The sequence below is a fragment of the Rutidosis leptorrhynchoides genome, chromosome 1 (genome assembly GCF_046630445.1).
Source record: "Rutidosis leptorrhynchoides isolate AG116_Rl617_1_P2 chromosome 1, CSIRO_AGI_Rlap_v1, whole genome shotgun sequence".
In the NCBI taxonomy this organism is placed as follows: Eukaryota; Viridiplantae; Streptophyta; class Magnoliopsida; order Asterales; family Asteraceae; genus Rutidosis; species Rutidosis leptorrhynchoides.
In genome coordinates, this window is record NC_092333.1 from 457,718,544 (window position 1) to 457,742,308 (window position 23,765).

Here is a 23,765-nt window from a genome sequence, read left to right on the forward strand (position 1 = left end):
ATACTCTCCTAATTCCATAGGGCACCTTCCAGCTAGAAAGAGATTAACGACTCCGGTAATAAAGCCAACCAACTCATCCGAGACTGCCACAGCAGCACCACTCAAGCAATCCATAAGGTGTTGTGCACGTAAACCATCCCTACCACATGAAGTGCCCCGAGGAAAACTTTTAATCTGGCCCAAAACAACAGCAGAAGTCGTAACGAGGTGAAGGTGATCAACCGTCATATCAGGCAAGGATGGAGCGATAGAAGAAGGGTGCTTAGACAGCAAGTCCGCCAGTGTGGCGTCATTATAAGGAGCAACACCTGATGAAGAAAGAACACGAGCTGCAGCGGTGTAATGGCCATCACAAATCTTCCTACGACACTGCTTAATATTACGCTCTTCCAAATCAAGGACCTCATCATCAACCACTGACAACATAGGAGAATCCTCTGCCAAATACTCCCTCACAAGCTGTAAACTCCCACCCGATGTCCCCCAAGAGCAAATAGCACGGGAAATATTCTCTTCCTGATGCCGACGCTTTATCGAAGACCTAGACTCACGACTACTCTGTGGCCGAAAGGTTTTAAGGGTACAAAGGGATAACACCAACAAAGAGACCCAACTAGAAATGTCATCAGGCTTAGAGATCACCTTTTCAAGAGCACCTTTCAAAACCCGAGAAAACCCCAAACGACACTTGGGAGGGATAGACTTAACCGTGCGAAACCCCTTAGAGAACAACTGATCCAGGAGAGCCACGTCAAAACCATCATTATGATCAAGCACCGAACCATCCTCAATACAAAGTCGAGCAGGAGAAGAGGGAGCTAGTGGCTTGGAAAAATTATGAAGCACAAAACGAACAACACCATTTCCCTCATCGGGGGGCGGCACATCCGGGCCCCTACCATGACGGCACTTAGCACGTACCGTGTGTGTTTTGTAGCAAACACCACATAACTAAATCCCCATACGCCTAAAAGTAACATCAGCCTCAGTATAAACACCCAAATTAGAAGTAAGAGAATGTCGAGTGATATCCCGCGCATCGATACCACAATGACGATCACTAAGATGCTTGATAAGAGAACTTCTAACAAGCCCATTTCCACTCCCATTTTGACAGCCACTAAGACCCACAAAGGGACAATGAAACTTCACTGTGGCATGCGACATAACTGCACACAACCTTTAATTGTAGTGCATAGCTAAAATGACAGAGACAAAATCCCCATACACCAATAAAATTATAACCATGAAGCCAAGAAAAAACTCATAGGGGACTTTTAACAAACACCTTGTGGGCACAAATTCAATTGAGTAATGATACAACTCTATCTTCTCCCAAAATCTTCCTGGTAGCTGCTACAACCCTCAATCTATCAAATCATATCTCTCCGTATGCCTGCAATTCCATTCTTGTAACAATTATTATTATTATTATTTAGTATTATTCGGACTGTTTTCAGCTAGAACATTAACTCCACCGCAGCTGCTTGAAAATGGCGTGGACTACAAAGATTTGAAAGCAACATCTCCATAGCCATAGTAACGTGTATGCTTCCCTTTATGAACTTGGATTGCGAAGAATTTTGGTTACGGGTACAGGACCATATGCTTCCCTTTATTATTATTATTATTATTATTATTATTATTGTTATTGTTAAGGTTACAAAAATCATTATTTTCAATATTAGCATATAACTATTATTATTATTATTATTATTATTATTATTATTATTATTAAATGATAGTATTAGTATTATTATTAAAATTATTATCACTACTACTACTGCTGCTGCTGCTGCTGCTACTACTACTACTACTAGAATCATTATTATTATTATTAATAGTATTGTTTTTATAACAAATTATTGATTTTTGATATAATACTAATTACAATATATATATATATATATATATATATATATATATATATATATATATATATATATATATATATATATATATATATATATATATATATATATATATATATATATATATATTAATATAACTATATGTATGAATATTGATTATTTTACAAAATAACTATATATAAAATATAACTGAAGATATAAAACATAATCAAAGTATATATATTTATAACTACAACACTTAATATACTTAAATATTATATAGAAGGAATTATGTGATTATATGTGTTAATATAAATACTTGATATAGGTTCGTGAATCTGAGGCCAACTCTGCATTGTTCAGTTCTGTCGTATGCATATTTTTACTACAAAATATCGTATTGTGAGTTTCATTTGCTCCCTTTTTAAATGCTTTTGCAATATATATTTTTGGGACTGAGAATACATGCGCTATTTTTATAAATGTTTGACGAAATAGACACAAGTGATTGAAACTACATTCTATGGTTGGATTATCGAAATTGAATATCACCCTTTTAGCTTAGTAGCCTAAGAATTAGGGAACAGACCCCCTAATTGACGCGAATCCTGAAGATAGATCTATGGGCCTAACAAACCCCATCCAGGTTATGGATGCTTTAGTACTTCGATTTTATATACAGATGAGTGTACCTGTATATTTGGGGATATTCTATATGCATTTGTTAATGTCGGTTACCAGATGTTCACCATATGAATGGATTTTTATACAGATGAGTGTTCATGTATTATAATTTTTGCAGATGAGTGTTTCTGCAGTTAACTATGAAAATTATATCTTGTGGTCTATTAAAATTATTGAAATGATTGTTTAAGATAAATCTATGAACTCACCAACCTTTTGGTTGACACTTTAAAGCATGTTTATTCTCAGGTATGAAAAAAATCTTCCGCTGTGCATTTGCTCATTTTAGAGATATTATTTGGAGTCATTCATGACATATTTCAAAAGACGTTGCATTCGAGTCGTTGAGTTCATCAAGATTATTATTAAGTCGATTATAGTTGGATATATTATGAAATGGTATGCATGCCGTCAACTTTCGATGAAATGAAAGTTTGTCTTTTAAAAACAAATGCAATTTTTGTAAAATGTATCATATAGAGGTCAAGTACCTCGCGATGTAACCAAATGTAATGTATTCGTCCAGATGGATTAGGACGAGTCCTTTCAAAAAATGGACCTTACATCCTACTAAAAAACTTGTTGCAATTGCTGCAACAAAAGTCACTCCTGCTATCGAAGCCAAAGAGGTGTCCCTCCCTCTAGCTCAATGAATTGACGAGGATAAGCGTCATGTTAGTATAGACCCAAAAGCAAAAACTTTTATAGCTATCTCTCTCGCTAATCATGTTGGTAAATTGATAAAAGGAAAACCAATTGCTAAAGCTATAATAGATTATCTTGACCTGACTTATGAAATAAAAAATAGGTTAGAAAAAATAAAATAATTGCTTTAAAACGTGATTATGAATTTTTCTTCGCTTATAAAAATGAGTCTTTGAAAGAAACTTTTGTTAGATACACTTTGTAACAACCCTACTTTTTCCGTTACTATCGTTACTTGTCCGTAAATTATTTAACGGTGATTGCATAGAACTTTATGTGTTTAACTGATTTAAATGCATACATGATCCTAGTGGATTACTTGAATTAATATGTGTATATTAATTGATAAACTTGTTTCGGATAACGAAATACTTAGAAAACGACACGGTTTCGATAACCGTATAGAAAGGCTTTCAGTTTACGGAACTCAGAAACTTGAATAAATAATTATTTTTAATAATTATTAATTTTATGAAAAATTTATTTAATTTATTATGTATTTAATGAATTAAACCCGGTGGATTGCGTTTCAACGACCGGTTAACGTTCCGGGGATCCAGTACGGTTAACGGCACTCGAAACGGACCACACGCATACGAGTTAATAAGCAAGTCGAGCCCAGGAACACCCTAGGTGGGCCTCATGGCCGAGACACCTCACCCCCACCCTTTTTTGGTGTTGTTTTGGTCCATTACTTGATTAATTGGGTCCATTTAACATCATTAGACCCTAATCTAAGGATAACTAGTAAACTAAAAACTCTGGATCCCCAACCTAGTTGACATTTTCTTCCTCTCCCCCTCTCCTTGGCCGTTGCCCATCACCACACCACAACCACCATCAAAACTAAAAATTAGAAGAAACCTCGTGCTTCAAAGTTGTTCCTTTGATCGTTCTCTACACGCTAGTACCAATTGATTGTATTTTTGAGGTATAAATCACTAACCATAATCTTATTAAATCTGATTTTATTCAATTACATAGAGTAGAAGGGTCTAGTGCTCAATTGATTGTGATTGCATACGTTGTTAGTCGTTATTTTGCGCGATTGATGTATTTTGATTGAATCACAAATTGATTTGCTATGAATCTGTTAAGATGATTTTATTTACTGTTAATATAATGTATCTAGATGGATATATCTTGAAAAATTAATGAATTTGGACTTTGAAATTGCATGATTTCGTTACCGGACACTACAAGAAAAATGCTCCTATAGGACCTTTTTTCTGGGACCTAGTAGAATATGGTCCTAAATGCTACTTACATAGAACCAAACAATATTTAGGTCCTTTTATGAGCTACACTTTTAGAGTATGGTCCTATTATGAGGTACTTTTTTAGAGTAGGGTCATATGATGAGATACGCTTTTAGAGTAGGTCCCATAATCATATATTTTCATATGACACTTAAAAAGTAGATCCTAATAGAGGATCTTATAAGACATTTATTTGATAGAGTCTCATTATATGTTTATGTAATAGGACTCTTGTTATGAACGTCATATGAAATATACGTTTAGAGGCCATTTATTTCCGAGAGTCTTATTATATTATAGTATAATAGGACATTTTGTACATATGTCCCATAAATGTATGTTATTAGGACGAATTAGTTTTTGGGCTCCTAATTATCATAATAGTTAATATGATATAATAGGACATTTAAATTGTGTATCATATAAAGGGACTTTATAAGACATTTAAATGTGTGTCTTCTTATTTGGTAGAATAATAGGACACATGATATGACAGTCATATGAAAGTTACTCTTTATAAGACATTTATTTGTGTGAGTCGTATTATATTATAGTAGATATAATAGGACACTTAAATTCTTTAATATGACACTTTTAGTTTTTGAGGTCATAATTATCATATAATTTCATAGGACACTTTAATTGTGAATCATAAAATGTTTCGTTATAAGACATTTAACGGTTTAGTGTCGCATTATGTGTTAATTCAATAGGACACTTTATATAAAAGTCATATGAAATAAACTATCATAGGACATTTATTTGTCCTAGTCGTATTATATATTTAGCTAATAGGACATATAATACTTATGTCGTATCATTGTCAATTTTTAGGACACTTTTAGTTTTTGGGGTCGTAATTATCATATGATTTCATAGGACACTTTAATTGTGAATCATAAAATGGTACTTTATAAGACATTTAACGGTTTAGTGTCACATTATGTGTTAATTTAATAGGACACTTTATATTAAAGTCATATGCAATAAACTATAATAGGATATTTATTTGTCCTAGTCATATTCTATATTTAGCTGATAGGACATGTAATACTTACGTCGTATCTTTGTCAATTTTTAGGACACTTTTAGTCTTCGGGGTCATAATTATTATATGATTTCATAGGACATTTTAATTGTGAATCATAAAATGGTACTTTATAAGACATTTAACAGTTTAGTGTCGCATTATGTGTTAATTTAATAGGACATCTTATATAAAAGTCATATTAAATATAGTATCATAGGACATTTATTTGCCCTAGTCGTATCATATCTTAAGTTAATAGAACATGTCATACTTATGTCGTATCATTGTAGATATTGGTACTTTTAGTTTTTTTGGGTCTTGATTATCATATGATTTTACAGGACACATTATGTATCAGTTTAGTGTCGCATTATGTGTTAAATTTAATTATCATATGAAATAAACTATAATAGGATATTTATTTGTCCTCGTCGTATTACATCAGAAGCTAATAGGACGGATGAGTTTCTGGGGTCATAATTATCATATGATTTCATATGACACTTTAATTGTGAATCATTAAACGGAATTTTATAAGACATTTAACGTTATGGTGTCGCATTATGTGTTAAATTAATAGGAGACCTTATATAAAAGTCATATGAAATGAAATATCATAGGACATTTATTTATTTTAGTCATATTACATCAAAATCTAATAGGACATGTGGCACTTATGCCGTATTATTGTAAATTTTTAGAACACTTTGATTCTTTAATATAACGGATGAGTTTTAGGGTCTCAATTAGCATATGCTTTAGTAGGACAATCTAATTATGAATCATTAAACGGAACTTTATAATACATTTAACGGTTTCGTGTCACATTATATATTAATTTAATTGGACACCATATATAAAAGTCATATAACGGTTTAATGTCGCATTATGTGTTAATTGTGATCACTAATATTAATGTAAAGGTTAAAGATATGCAAATAAAAGCATATTAAACTTAACAAACTAAAAATCAATACAAAAATTTATAACTAAAAAATTATAATGTAGTATAAAATTTGCAGTACTATTCTCTAATAAAACGAATGAAACACCAATAATGTTCTTCTATAACTACAAATATTACAAATAATAATCGTTATCTATGGTAATGCAATAACTTTCACATTCAATAATAGACATTTTCAGTGTCATACTGATTAATTGATATGAAAACATCGACATTGTTCTCTCAAGTCAACTTCCTTTCAGCTTATTATCTAGTGACCAATTATACTTTAACTGTACATTTTCGTTGATTGATACATGAGTTTTTCGTGCCCAAGCTTCGCCGCAAGTTTATCTTTTACGTGGTTTATTTGCGGTGGATATACAGTTGTTTACATAATTATTGGCATGCCTGCCTAGTGGTTACATCAAAAGCATGTTAGGTACATGTTTAACATTGATGTTTAGTAGCAACGTTAGTTACATGGTTATTCGTTAGTGGTTACATCAAAAGAGCTTCAATGACATGGGTGTCTAGTAGCTAAGTCAAAAGTTTACTAACATCAGTGTTTTTCAAAAGCTTGGTGACTTCTAGCACGTTCTAGTCTTCAAAAGAGTGTACAACAGTGTTGTTTAGTCAAACTTTTTCTTCGTGCATGTTTCCAGCATGTCTGTTTTGGTAGAAAATATTAAGTAACATTGTGATTGAAACTTGATGAGAAACTTGATTGCAGGTGCACGTAATAAAAAACAGAATGAATGATTTACCTTCATTTTGGAACATTTGTTTTTAGGAGCTACAACTGGTTGGTGCGGTTGTGTGTTTATGCTATTTGTTGATCGCGGGCGTTGGCAAGGGGGGATTTGTGAGCTCATACCTGTTGTGAAGAAGTTACTTGTTATTACGAAAATCCATTTTCGAATACTAAAACATAATCTTGTATATAAACTATAGATTGAACATCCATCAACCCTAAAATCGGATATCATCGGGTATTACCACAAAGTCAATCATATCAGGCATTGTCAAATGTTTACTAACATTCAAGAGAATCAATTAAATTCATTTAGTATCAGAAAATAAGCTTTAAGAACGGGTATTACAAAAACAACACAACAACAAACTACACAACAAAAGCAAAGAGAATGCTAATACTAACGGCAGTTAACACTATAAACTACAAACAGAGGTCTAACCAATGTCAGCACCAGGAGGGAGTCACATTCATTCACAATATTAATGACAAATTCTTAAAACCGAGTAGAGAAAAAGATTTGCTAACCAGGTCAAATAACAAAAGGCTAAGAAAATCTCAAAACACCATAGCACCAACACTCTAAGCTAACCTGGAAAAAAAAAAGTAAATCTGTTATCCACTCAAATACAAATAATAGCAACCCTGAAAACCGAAATAAACAAAGGGAACACAAAATCAACAACACAGGTCAACACATGTAACAACTTTGAACATCAAATTCTAACCTATTCTATCTACAATACCTGATTTGTATAATATAAGAATTAATTTAACAGTAACCTAACATTATATTATATCACTTTCATTCAATGATCACATAGTTGTACAATACCTGATTTTGTTAACTGATTTTTAAATTTTTCTGGATGAAAATGCATAAGATACTTGAGCATACATCCCTACGTATACAGGAACAGAGTATTATTCAAGCCATTTCAAAAAACTATGTAATTATCAAATGACATGTAGAAGATTAAAAGTTAACAGTTGAGACTAACCCATGCTGAAATAGTTCAAGAAGCCTCCAAGATATGTGTCATGACTGAAATCATTTACCAAGTACACATGAACAAAATACACAACAAACCAAATGAAATCAAATGGAAAAAAACAGTTTTTTCCATTGGAAGGAGGATAAAATTATAATCAAATACATTACCACGTTCAATTCGTCTGTATCAGACACACGGTAGAATGCATGCAACGGATGTGGCAACTCAAGAAGGGCAATGGGATCATAAGAAACTTCTTTTGGAGCAGATTTCATCCCCATAAGAATATGCCAACTATATTTTGTGAAAAGTCAATCATAGTGAAAATTAATAAGGCGTATATTTCAGTAAAACATTAAAACCTTTTCATCAACTATAAAACTGGAAAGTAGTAAAACCTGTTAATCTCCATTTCTTTTCCTTCTAGAACATTCTTCAAGAATTTCAAAACGGAATCATGATCTGTTCCTGGGTTCTTTTTTCCCTGAAAAAGCAGAACACATGAGTTACAAAAGAACAAACAAGTATACTGCTATAACATAATAGATGCTATAAGTGTGCAACTTACTAACATTATGGAACATGTAAAGTTCAAGTTTTACTAATATCAAATGACTATACCAATTTAGAAATGGTAAATTCGACCCGTTTATGGAGTCAGCTATAAGTTGTCCCTAATGGATCAAATGGATAATTCAAACTTTTTTATAGCTAAAATGGATATGGAATGAAGTGTCAAGTAGGTCGAAAGTCGTCAAATGTGTATTCAGAATGCGTACAACTCTAAATAAACCAAGTGTTTGTAGATGGTACATTGGATTAATAAAGATACATGCTGATCCAAGACGTTCTACGTTGCTTTTCATTTTCTTTACTTTCTTTGTCAAATGTTATTTGAAGTCTAAATGTTGGAATGTTTATGAATTTTTTATGTTTAGTGTTTTCATGTTATTAGACTGATTTATTGAAATATAATTATGTTTTATTTCATATTTGTTTTTAGTATAAATTATTAAATGGGTATCCATAATCATATTAAATAAAAATTATATCCGATAAAACCGCTCAGAATCCGAAACAAACCCGGATTCGAATACTGGAACCGGACCCGTTTAACCGAACCAGACTGAAATATCCGATCTGGATCTGATTATCCGAATCGGACCCAAAGGCCTGAACCGGACTCGAATATTCGAACTGGATCAGAATATTCGCATCGGACCGAATATCCGAACCAGATTCAGAACTACTATGACTTGATAGGACATCGTATAATTATGTCATAATAAACTTGATATAATATCATTATATTATGACTCTTTTTCATGGTACTAAAATAACATATCATCACATATTACGACTAATTTTGTGGTCTTAAGTTTTAATAATATATTTATATTAGGACTTTTTTTTAGTGGTACTAACCTTAAAAATAATTATATTAGGACCTTTTATGTGGTACTAAAGTAAAATTTGTGCAAATTAGGACATTTTTTCTTGGTACTAAACTAGTATATCGTTACAATATGACTATTTTTATTGGTATTAATGTAATATTTTTTTTATAATAGGTCTTTTATTTGGGTATTAAGATACCAAATACTTATAAAGAGACCAATTTTATTACTCCTTAAGAAATTTAAAATTTTATTAGGACCTTTTTGTTGGTACTAATGTAATCCATTTTTGCTTTTTGTGACCCTTTTGTATGTCTCAATATTAAAAAATGCTCCTAATATGTACTTTTAAGGACCTTTCTATATGGTTGTTAATCATATTATAGGACATGATCATTGGTTTCATAATCTTATGACCTTTTAGGACACCTTTTAATTTCAATATTTAATAGGACCGCGTTAGATACAACCCCTATTGGTAGGTCCTTTCAAGCCCAAAGGTCCTATAAAGTGGCTTTATATGATCAAATTGGGGGTCCTATAGGAGCATTTTTCTTGTAGTGGGATGTGCTAGTTATGATCAATTGAAGTTTTTGCTAGAGTTTTGCATGCAATACGAATTTTCTGATGTTTATGCTTTATGAATGAGTCATTGAAATGCTAACCACTGGATTCCTTGTTAAAAATCACTCAAGATAGACTTAAGAATCATGTTAATTGGTTATGTATAGCTCTCGGTATCATTAAACGGAAAATGGTGATTTGTATTGCTCGAAAACTGGTTTCATATGCACTCTAAATGACCTCAAATGAACTAGAAATTATTTGAGACTCTGATCTTCTGGAATATTGTTATTTAGATGTTTATAAACATATTTCATTTGTATGATATCTTCTGAAACCATTGTTTGTTATGTGTTATATGCGTCACCAAATGACATGTCTAGATGTTGTCCAAAACAGAAGGTCTCTAGAGTTATGCAAAACTGTACAAAATGGCTACATGAATTGCTTTGATTATTTTATCACTGAAAATTTGAAGTGTCTAGAGTCATCTCCAATTGGCCGTTCGTTAATTACTAATTTTCTAAATAAAATGAGAATTTTTCTAAAACTGCTGCACGTGATGAATTTGATCTTGTAAACCTTAATTGAAGCTTATCTGAAACACGACTTGTAGACATCGTATGAGGGCATGACTAGGCTTTTTGGAAATGTTTATGAGTCTAGTTATGATCTGGAGTTGCCATGTAATCATGACTTGTGTGTTGTGATTTATACGTTGTTTGCAAGGTGCGCATGAATTTTATGCTATACGATAAACTGTGAACGTGTACTTGACAAATATACGTGTATGATATTATTTATTGAACTAATAATGAAAAATATTGTCAAGATTTTGTAAACTTCTATATGAGATATAAAATGGCATTTCGGGAACTTAATGTAGACATTCAACCCCATAAAACCGGCGGTCCCATTTGGGAACTTCAAAAAAAAATTTCCTCACTCCGAGAGCTCTAATACTTGTTAGAACGTTAAGAAAATTGATGCATAATTCATCCGTCTTGAAAAGTATAAAGAAAAGTAATTCATTATTATTATTATTATTATTATTATTATTATTATTATTATTATTATTATTATTTTATTTATTTATTATTATTATTATTTTATTTAATTTATTTAATTTATTTATTTATTTATTTAATTTAATCCTACATACTAAAACACACCCCAAAAATCGTAGTTTCATTTATTTTGGATTGTCGTTTTGAGTTTCCATTCACACTACAAACATCCACTCAAATTCACCTCAAATTATAAAACGGCCCCTCACCTTTACTCTTTCTCAGGGGTAGAAAGTGTAAATATATAATTTTATTAAAATAAAAGAAACTAACTCCACCCGAATTTTTAACGGGCCCTATCTTCTCGCTCGGTGCGAGTTAAATTTTTCCGAGATCACCGTTCAACTCGAAAAAATCCAAGGAACACAACGAGACTAACTACGAGCAAAACGGACATCATTAAAAAAACACTAAATATTTCGGGCTATATTTCATACATATACATACACGTACAACAAACAACTCAACCTATTAGATATATTAGGTATCAAACAACGTATATCTAAATTCGACCGCGCGTTGAATACAACCGCAGCAACGCGCGGTCGAATTTTTTCTAGTTAATTAATTAAACACAGCAAAAGATAAAAGTCAGTCTCAACGTATATTCAAGCTTCCACATATGTTGCAAAACCCTCACAAATTAAATTATCTATGTGATTTAATCATGAATGTGCCTCCTTTTTTTTTTTGAAAGACAAACCTACAAACTACGCACGAAACCACGAATATTTACATCTCACTGCCTCAGGTGAGGCTTGAACCCACAACCTCTTAATTAAAGGGTTCCTCTCATACCTCCAGGCCAAGGGCCCTTTGGTAATGTGCCTCCTTCTTGTATTATAGGTAGGTAGGATTGCATATAGTAAATCCCTTACATAGCCTAAAAGTAACTTCACCAAACTTAAGACCATTTCTTACGAGGCGTTAAATGGGCACCGTCAGTTGACGTGTAAAATGGAAAGTGACGGCCGTTAACGGGGCGTCAGTTTCCGTTAAATCGAGGCGTTAGCTACTGAAAACTGACAAAAAAACGGGCACCCACTGTTAAAAAAGATCAGAAACTGACCCTGCTGACGCACAGGCAGTTTGCACTTTTTAGGCAAAAAATGCAGAAACTGCCTGTGACGTCACATGCACTGTAAGAAGTGGTCTAACGGCCAAATTCAGTTATCCTAATTCTAGTTTTCCATGAATTTGTATTAGAGGTAATGTGTTTATCTATATTCTAACCTTCCACCTATTTGATCTACATTTTCTCTTTGCACCATAAACCAGGAGGGTTTCACTCAGCTTATTGGTAATAGTTATGATTTCTAAATCCACCCTATAAACTCTATTTAATATCATGTCTAATATCGTTTTATCATATGTCCATCTTAACATTCTCATTTGAGCCACATTTATTCTATTTTCATGAGTATTTGTCCTCAGCCAACAGTATGACCCATAAAACATGCATGGTCATCGTTCCAAAAAAATTCTTTCAATTTCGATTGAACTTTTTTCTCACACAAGACTATTGTAGCCAACCGCCACTATATCTAGTTTGTGGGTCAATATTCGTCTATGCTCTTAGATTTTTGTAATATCGGATCAAGATATCTAAAAGACTCATTCAAATTGGAAGCATAATTAATGTCGTCGGAAAATGACAAAATTACACAATTGATACCTGATGTTTACTCAAATTTCGATCTATGTTCTAAAGTATAATTGTTACAAGGATAAATCCGATGTTTCATTTGGTTGCAAATTTGGTACCTGAGTCTGACGGCCGTTATTCAAGCTCTCACATGTGCAATGCATGTAAGGGCATTTTCGTCACTTAATTGTTTCCCCTCAATTATTATAAACTTCATCTTCTTCCCCCAATTTAATATCTTCATCATAAATCATAAATTAAATTAAAATTAAAATTAAAATTAAAATTAAAATCAAAATCAAAATCAATATCAAATTAACATCAAAACCTACAAAAGCAAAGCTAAACCAAAAACATGTACATAATTACATGGCACATATACTCAAGATTTACATAGAAGATAACATATACAGAGTACATTTTTTTTTAACGGCCAAAAAATATTATATTAAGAAACGATCCCTAGCAAAGCGCTAAAGGATGATTACAAAGGAATAGAGAGCCACGTGTTTCAGCTTGAAACACAATGACCTCTATTTTTTAACCAACGAAAAGTAACTAATCTAATAACATCAAATAAATTACTTTTGTTACAAAAAACATCATTAAAAACTAAGCCGTTACGAAAACGCCAAAGTGCCCATAATGTAGTCACGATCACCGCAATTATCCGGTTCTTGGAGAAAGCTTGTAAACGAACTCCTTCAAGCCAGAAAATAAACGAATCCTACGAATCAAAAATAGGTAATCCGCAATTGAGCCAAATGCGTATCTTTTGCCAAATCACCCGAGCAAGAAGACAATCAAAGAACAAGTGATCACTCGTCTCAACCCCGTTATTACAAGAGGGACATACAACCGAACCAATATCTATCCCTTTTGCGGATAGATTCCAACAAACCGGAAGACAATCCAAACGAAAACGCCATAGAAAAATGTTAACTTTACGAGGCAAAAACTTAAACCAAATAGTACGTACCGCAGCATCACAATGAACTTGACGATCGATGTGTTCTCTCGTATCCTTAACCGTAAAAACGCCTTCATTATTAATGGAACATATCCAAGAATCGGGCCTATCTTTTAAAACTGGACAACCGATAACGTCTGTTAAATCCTTCAAATACTTTCATTTCTTCCTCGTAAAACGTCCCTGGACCACGAAAAAAACCATTCGCCATTTCTACGTTTATCTGCAACCGTAGCGAATGGTGATCTATCAAGGTGATACAACCTATTGAACCGTGATTTTAATGTATCATTGCCAACCCACAAGTCAAGCCAAAACCTTATGGAATTACCATTCCCAATAGACATTTTAATGAAATCAGTTGGGACCATACCTTCTGTAATGCAGGAAGTGCACGAGTTGACTATATTAGTCCACACAGTTGAAATCGTAGAAGCAGTAGACTCAAAGCAATCACCATGAATAGATTTAATAATTAAAACACAAATCGTTCGGGTTAGACAAATATCTCCATCGCCATTTGTAAATAAGAGACAAATTGAAAGCTTTAAGGCTTCCAATATTAAGACCACCCTTATCAAATGAAGCAATGACTTTGTCCCATTTTAGCCATGCCATCTTTTTATTGGAACTATCCCCACCCTAAAAAAATCTAGCACGAATAGCTTTGAGTTTCTTTAACACCCTTTCGGGGCATTTGAACAGAGACATGAAATAAATACCGATACTTCCCATAACAGATTTAATAAGAGTTAAACGACCTCCCGCAGAAATGAGACTTGTTTTCCACATAGATAATTTAGAACTAAACTTCTCGACTAACTTATCCCAATTCGCGACTTTTTTCATACTTGAGCCAATCGAAAAACCCAAGTAAGTCGTAGGAAAGTTACCAACATGAGCCCCGACACTATTAGCAATAGGCACAACTTCCAAATCATCTACTCCGACCCCAAAAACATGTGACTTGGAGACATTTAATCTTAGACCGGAAACTCTATAAAAAATCTCCAAAATCATAATAATACGCCTAATCTCAATACCGCTCCAATCTGAAAAAATAATAACGTCATCCACATAAATAAAATGAGATAAATGAACATTATTCATACCAATTTTAATTCCCCGAATGAAGTTAAGCTCCGTGGCACGACGGAAAGCTAAGTGGAGGCCTTCCATAACGATAATAAAAAGAAAAGGACTTAATGGGTCGCCTTGTCTTAATCATCTCTTTAAGGTAAACTCTTTAGTAGGGCTGCCATTAACTAAAACAGAAGTTTTAGCCGAGTCTAGACAACCTTTAATCCACGTACACCATTTATTTCCAAAACCCAGGGAATCTAACATAAATAAAAGATACTCCCAATTGACCGAACCATACGCCTTCTCAAAATCAACCTTAAAAAGAAGCATCTTTTTATTCTTGTTTTTATACCACGAAATAATCTCACTTAACATGAGGGGGCCATCCAAAATCTGACGACCTGCTATAAACGCCGATTGAACCGGACTAATAATTTTATCGATAACACCTTGAAGTCTATTAGTCAAAATTTTGGTAACAGTCTTATAAAAACACCCCACCAACGATATAGGACGAAAATCCTTAATAAGAACAGGGTTACTGATGTGTGCGAGGTGTGCGAGGAAATAGTATTATTTTTACAACGAAATACTATTAAATAATTTACAATTTTACACAAGATATTTATTTATTTATAGAATGGATATACCTAAACCTTGCTACAACACTTATAGGCAGTGTACCTAATCGTACAGTAGTGTAGTTTTTAGTAAGTCCGGTTCGTTCCACAGGGATCTTTTAAACAAGCTTAACGCTATATTAGTTTTAACTTATAATTGTAAAAATACAAAAATATATATAAGTAGTATTATTATTATAAAGGGGGTTTTTACCGTTTAATGACCGGTTTGTCGATTTTAAAACTTTAGTCGCAGTCAAAACCTAATGTAAAATATAAATATAACAAGCGTAAAGTAAATAACGATAATGAAATTGCGATAAATAAAAGTGCGATAAAATAAAATTGCGATAATTAAAGAGTACGATAATTAAAAATGCAATTAAATAAAATGACAATAAATAAAAGTGTGATAATTAAAAGTGCAATTAAATATGAAATAAAAGAATTATGCTTACTTAAACTTCCATAATCATGATATTTGACGTGTTGATTTTTAGTTTATTCCCATGGGTTAATTGTCCTTTGTCCTGGATTATTCGATATGTCCATACGGATTTGTCCATAATAGTCCATCAGTCATAATCATAAAGTGCGAAAGTCTTCGTCAAATTATTCTTATTCCCGAAGTTAAATATTCCAACTAATTGGGGATTCGAATTGTAACAAGGTCTTAATACTTTGTTTTATGAATACACCAGGTTATCGACTGCGTGTAAACCAAGGTTTTACTACTTTGTTAACAATTACACCAATTACCCTTGAATGTAATCCACCCCTGTTTCAACAAGTCTATTAACTACTAATCCAGTTCCGTGTCCGGTAAAATGAACAATTATTGGTATTTATAGATATCCCGCCCACCGTACCCAGTCAAGCGTATGTGGTTATATATAAATACGTCAAATTATAAGTCTATATATTAAATCAACGAGGTATCATTTAGTTAATATAAAACCCATTAATAACCCATAGTCTAATTTCTACAAGTGTCATTCTTTTATCCAAACCCCAATTATGGTACAAAGTCCAATTACCCAATTTTAATATTTAGCCCAACATCACGATTACTTTGTAACACCCTAGGCAAATCTCACATCGTCCATGGATATGAGTGATCATGGGATTATAAGGTAATACTCACGCTTAAATGACACAACGCGTTTTGGGACCACAGGCAGAGCGGGTGAGCGAGTACGTTGTGGTTAAGCGTGCTCAGGTGAGAGCACTACCAGGATGGGTGACCTCCTGGGAAAGTGCTTCTTGTGTGTGGTCGCTAAGAAAAAGCCGTGCGCCTGTGGGCAAAGCGGACAATATTGTGGTCATGTTAAGCTGGGGTGTTACAGAATGGTATCAGAGCCACTCATGTGTCGTTGGGGGTGGGGGGGCAAACCTCATCGAGGACGATGAGTCCATGAGGGGGGGGGGGGTGAATGTAACACCCTAGGCAAATCCCACATCGTCCATGGACATGAGTGATCATGGGATTATAAGGTAATACTCACGCTTAAATGACACAACGCGTTTTGGGACCACAGGCAGAGCGGGTGAGCGAGTACGTTGTGGTTAAGCGTGCTCAGGTGAGAGCACTACCAGGATGGGTGACCTCCTGGGAAAGTGCTTCTTGTGTGTGGTCGCTAAGAAAAAGCCGTGCGCTTGCGGGTAAAGCGGACAATATTGTGGTCATGTTAAGCTGGGGTGTTACATACTTCGGCATTAAATAAGCATAATAATAACTTAGCTACGAGACATTAAATTAAAAATAACATTAACCATAACTTACAGTGATTAAAAATAGCGTAGCGTTACACGGACAGAATTTCGACTTACACCCTTACAACATTTGCTAACATACCCTTATTATTAGAATTTAAAATTATAATATATATATATATATATATATATATATATATATATATATATATATATATATATATATATATATATATATATATATATATATATATATATATACGTGATAGATAGAGAGATGGATGAAGATGTATGATCAACCAAAACTGCGAATTTACAGGGGTGTGGCCTGCCACCTACTGCCATGCGATCGCATGGAATTTGTTCTTCCAGGCCATGCGATCGCATGGCCAGCTTTTCCAGGTCACATGTCTTTGTTTGCATTCTGCCAACGATTTATATAAATATATATAATATATAAATAATTTTAAGAATTATTTAAATATTATATTATATTTATGTGCATAGTTGACTTGTAATTTTTAGTCCGTTGCGTCGAGCGTTGAGAGTTGTCTCTGGTCCCGGTTCCGGATTTTCGAACGTCCTTGCGTACAATTTAATATCTTGTATTTTGCGTTTCGCATCTTGTACTCTTGTAATTTTGAGACGTTTCTTATCAATAATTGGAACCACTTTGATTGTATTTTGTACTTTTGAGCTTTTTGGTCGTTTGCGTCTTCAATTCGTCGAATCTGTCTTTTGTCTTCACCTTTTATTATTTAAACGAATATTACTTGTACGTAGAACAATTGCAACTACAAGCTTATCTTTCTTGAGGGATAATGCTATTAAATATATGTTCGTTTTTAGCATTATCAAATATTCCCACACTTGAGCGTTGCTTGTCCTCAAGCAATATAGTCTTGAAATAAAAATACTAGAATCACTTCTTTATTCTTCACACTTTGTACATCAGTGATTTTTATACGGCGGTATGAACAATGGTAGTAACGATGAGGTTTACAGTCTCACATGACTATAAAAATTTAGATCCTTTAAGGAAATTGGATCTTTATGAAAACATTTGATCTTTTGAAAATTAAATCTAGCTTTTACCCTAGATAAGTTTTAAGGAACAACCCTTCACCGGCGTTGCAAAATTGTTTTTGTGGGTTTGGTGAGTTTCAGATTTGAAAATTTTAGCTCAAAACTTACGGTTTTGTGTCACCCACTTGCTAACCTTATATTGGGAAAGCAACACGTCCAGTATACTTGCTCCGTATATTACCTTTCGGTAAACTACCGTCCGGTTGTAAAGGAAAGCGTTGAACAATCAACTGTTAAGGCAATGTCCCCTGACATGCTTTTAATTATGGTCTATAACGTGTCGGATGCAATTACTATCCTTTGTAGGAGCAATAGTAAAGCTCACCCTTATGGTTTTCGGTCTGGCACAAGGTCCTGTCTTCGACCATGCTATGCAACCACCATTCTTACGGTTAACACCCGATTTGGTTCAGGTGACCTAATGAATTCCAGGTGAATTCCTAGGATTTTACATTCACTAGTAATGAATGCATTAAAAATGGGTTTTCAGAAAACAAATCGGTTTATAATTTGATCAAAACATTTTCTCGTTCAAGCTCGAGTTTAGATATCATCGAATTCCATGAGTTTGTAGTTCTCAATCTTTAAAAGTCAATCTCAAGGATTGAGTAATATCAGGCTTAAAAGCTGATTTTTGATCTTTAAGGAGATTATCCTTTCTGGGGATCTAATTCATTAGTCTTATCAAGCTAATTTGCACGGCGTCCTCCCCATTTTACGAGACAGATCCTCTCATGGTTAGGATAAGTCTGACCACTTGGCGACCCTGTTTGATGCTGAGGTCCGTGAATTTCCAGCTGATTTTCTAGAAAACTTTTCAAGGTTTTTCGTAGACTCTACAACTGGTCTGGACGACAACTTCCTGACCTAAATCAAGAAGCGCGTTTTTTTTCTTGGAAGACTTTACTTCCTTTTAATGATGGAATTGATTCATCGTGTAGATCCATCTTTCTTTCAAATATATTACAGTAAATTGGGTCAAACTGTTTAGATTAGTCCAAAGCAAAAGTATCTTCAGTTATTTGTACAAAAATATGTGATATTTATTTTAAATAACTTGGTAAATTTTCCCACACTTGGCTTTTATTTTCTTTTATTTGCCTTTTTATTGTCCCCTATTCCATTTTAAATGAATTCTAACATTTTAGGCTGTTTCTCAATTTATGTCCTTTTCGAGGTAACAATAATTTCGTTGTTAACACCTAGTTTTATCGTTCATAAATATGTATAAACATGATTTTGAATTCATTTAATTGAAAATTTTGAAAATTTTACTAGAATTGGGTAGTCAATATATAAGACTAGGGCTGTTCTTTATTATCAGAGAGCACTAGATTCTAATACAACTACTGCATTACTAGTATTTTTAATGGTAACCAAGTGTACAAGGTAAAAATTTTAAAAATTCGAAAGAATTTAACCCCTTCCCACACTTAAGATCTTGCAATGCCCTCATTTGCAAGAAAAATCAGTAACAATTTAAATTATTGAGGGTGATTAGCGTAGAAAAATGATTAAATTTTACCAAAGTTTCCAAACATATTGGCGTTTGTTTGTTGAATGATAAATGGTGCACATCATTTGTTCATTCCGTCTTGTTGTTACATCATATTTGTTTTTCGTTTTGTCGTCAAAAGTACTAGCTTTTGCTGAACTTAATGCCAGTCTTTGAAAATGCGCTGTTTTATCCTGTTGTGTACATGAAATAAAATACATACAATACAAATATAAACATGCATGGTAATTTGAAATGGGACTTAAAATTTCACTTTCAAATCAAATATGAAACATTAGTACAACAAATAAAAATATTAAACATTACAATAAAAGTATCATAATATAATGTGTTTAAACATAAATAAACAGAAATAATAAAAATTAAAAATCATATAAATTACCAACCGGAACTAAATCAATCTGGATAGGGGTTCCAGTTCATGTCGTCGTCCGGGTTCCATGGTTGGTGATAGGTGTACTGGTATGCCTGGTTAGGGTCGTAGAGAGTAAATGGCGGTCTCATCTCGGGCTGGTGTGGAGGATAGTAAGCGGTTCGGGTCGGAACGTAGTGATCCTGAGGTGACAGCCGACTCATAATCTAACGCTGATGATAGTCCCATCTATCATGCTGTCGTTGCCTGGAATGCTTGTAATCATTCCGGGCTTGCCACTGCTCCATCCGACGAAATCTCTCCTCGTTTGTCATGTCTACCTCATCTACACGCTGGTAGACATCAGTCATAGCCTCCCGAATGACATCCCTAATGTCATCCGCTTCCTTCATTTCCTCCTCTAAACCTCTCTCTACCTGAGGATGACTACCTTCATAGGGTACTGCCTGATTGCGTCTACTCTTTAATATCTTAGCACTCGCATAAACCCTCAATCCTAAAGGCTCAACCTGTTCTCTACATACCAAAAGTGGACCCCCTTGATCCCTATCTACACCTAAATACTCTCCAATGAGAGTAAAAAAAATACCTCCTCCAATTATCCCCCCTTCCTGTATTCCTTCCACCATTTTAGATAAATAAAAACCAACACAGTAAGGGATATTAACAAAGCCTCTTGGGTCTCGAATACACTTTAGGTAAAATAAATCATGTAAGGTCAATTTTTCCTTATTGTGACCTCTCTATGTAATCGAGTTAGCCAAAAATCTATGAATTATACGAAGCTCGGCTCTGTTAATATGTAAGTAGGTATGTGTTCCTGCCCGCCCAAAAACATTATAATCTGACATACGCCTCCAGACGGCGTTCGCATCAAAATTCCTATCTACCCTTTCACCACGATAAATCAAATTAATACAATCGGGTAGTAGTAATTCAGCGGGCGTATATATCTGCAAAGCCCTGGCCATGTCCAGCATGGACATCCTGTACATCCTACGGCCAAGTATAAATCTAAGAAAACTTCTATCATCTAATCTATCTACATCTACATTTAACACTATAGTACTCATCAGCTCAACACACCATTCCTTATATACAGGTCTACGAATGGTGAATAGATGTTCCCAATCGGTAAAAGAAGAACTACCATACCTTTGAATCAGTAGCAGTCTAACACGGTCAGCTAGATGTACCGTTTTCAAAGGATTCCAATCAATTACCCTAGGCACCTCTACATCTTTCGTTACTAATTTGAATTTATTACTTTGATATGCCGGGTAATCTCTCCAGCTTCTATCGAATCTCAGATTAGGATGCAATGTATGTTCAGGAATCGTCGGGTATTCTACTAGCGGATGTATTGGAAATACAGTGAAGGCATCAACAAATTGTAGCGGATCATAATAAGGTACATGTTGATCAGGTTGATGTTGTTGTTCCTGTTGTGGTTCTTGTTCGGGTTCTGGCTCGTATTGCGGCTCATATTCTGGTTCAGGTTCTTGTTGTGGTTGTCTAGATGATGATGAAGTACCATCAGTATCGGTTTTCTGCAAAACACATTAAACACAAAATTTGTGCATCTAAATATGCATTAGTGTTAGCAAAATAACAACTTGAAACAATTACAATAACATGTTAAATCAAAATTAAACTTATACACATTTTTACTATTTTATTAATTCTACACTTTTTCAAATAAGCCTATATGAAAATGTATACAAAGTTCATAAGCATTTAACTCAAATAACATGTTAAAATAGTCATTACAAACAATTAAACAAGTCTCAAATGGCAATTATATCAAATTAATCAAGTTCATGAATTTTAGACTTAAAAAGTCTACTTTAATCTCCAAAAATCATGTTTAGGATCAATGTTTGGATCATTTAGCTACCTAAACATGTTACACTACTTAATTTAGCAATAATTTATGACAAAAATCGGACATAACCTGTTTATATCAAAAAGCCCCAAATTGCTCAAGAACACAAACCCTAGATTTCTAAAAATTTTGAAGTTTTTGGCTTCAAATCATGTTAAATAGCATCAATCTAGGTTATACATGCATAAAATACTAACAATTTAACTCTAATTACACTAGAAATTAACAAAATTAAATTAGGTATAATATTGGTAATTATCACAAAAACTAGAAATTTTAAGAGTTTAGGGGTGTAATTTTTACCTTTTTGTTGAAGAATCCGAACCTAGGCATGATTAGAGCAAGAAATTTGACGAATTACGGTGAAATTTGATGATTTTTGGTGAGGATTTGAGTGTGTGTTCGTGTGTATATGTGTGTGTAAGTGTGGAGACAGAACACAGCTCGCTGGGTTTTATGTTTCTGGCCTGGATTCCAGCTCCATGCGATCGCATGGAGTTGCAGTGCAAACTCCATGCGATCGCATGGGGTCCGGGTACAATACTTTTTCCTTTTTTTTTTTTTTTTTTTATAAAAACCTTATACTTATTAAAACATATAATTAAATAAAAATTAAAATTTTGTTTCTTTTTAGGATGAGGGCGTTTCGAATCGTTGTCCTAGTCCGTCCCTCGACAAAATTTTAAAATTTGTCAATTCAAAGCGTGGTTTTAAAAGTAAAGATTTTTGGGTGTTTTAAATGTTTTTGGCATACTTTAATTCAATAAGATTAAAAATAATGATAATAAAAGTTCTCGTCCCTCCTTTGGGTAGAGCAATTTCGGTTCAACGACCTAGTTTTCAACTCACGACGAATTTTTAGAAATCAATTTTTAACTTAGCGAAATAAAGTAAATTTTTGTTTTTAAATTCACACCAAACTTAAATTAAAAATGCATAAAATTAAAAATTCATATTATTAAAATTAAAAATTCACACCAAATTTATATTATATTTTTGTTTTTATACATACAAACTTATATTAAAAATATAATTTTTTTTAAATATTTACAAACTTAAATATATTGATTTTAAAAAGTTTACAATAATAATTTTAATATTTATATATTAAATTTAAAAACATAGTAAAATTAAAAATTAAAAATCTTTTTGGTCTTTTATCCCACTTTAATCAATCAAATATAATCAAAAATATACGCCCCTCTTTTCGGTAAAGTAATTTCGGCAATATTACCTAGTTTTACTCCTGACGAATTTCTGAAATATTTTGAGTTGACTGATTAAAGATATTTATACCTTAAGAATAAACGGTAAATTTCGCAGTGATGTAATAAATTTTTGCATGATATCAATAATTTCGGTCGCAAAACCTAATTTTATTGAATATCAATTTAATACTTTATAGCGAACGATTTAGCGTTTATTATCAAAAGGTTAAAAGCAATAAAAATAAACATAAAAACTGTACATATTTACCTGTGAAATAGAATTCTTAGTGACCTGCTTTAGCCCACTCATAAGATAGTCTGACTAATTGGTTTTCCATAGCTACATAGGCGTAACCTCGAGCATTCAACGTTTTTTCTTCGAAACATATGAACGGTCCATCTCTGCATAAAGTAA

General features: G+C 33.3%; 1 long non-coding RNA gene across 1 annotated transcript; it reads right to left on the bottom strand.

Annotated features, from left to right (window-relative positions):
• Positions 1-6,615: 6,615 nt before the first annotated feature.
• LOC139873916 (uncharacterized) lies at positions 6,616-8,716 on the bottom strand. The gene is made up of 7 exons (XR_011767632.1): positions 8,622-8,716; positions 8,391-8,517; positions 8,230-8,273; positions 8,064-8,130; positions 7,757-7,820; positions 7,242-7,351; positions 6,616-7,144 (listed from the first exon to the last, which is right to left on the bottom strand). It is a non-coding gene; the product is annotated as an uncharacterized lncRNA (long non-coding RNA).
• Between the last annotated feature and the right edge of the window lie 15,049 nt (positions 8,717-23,765).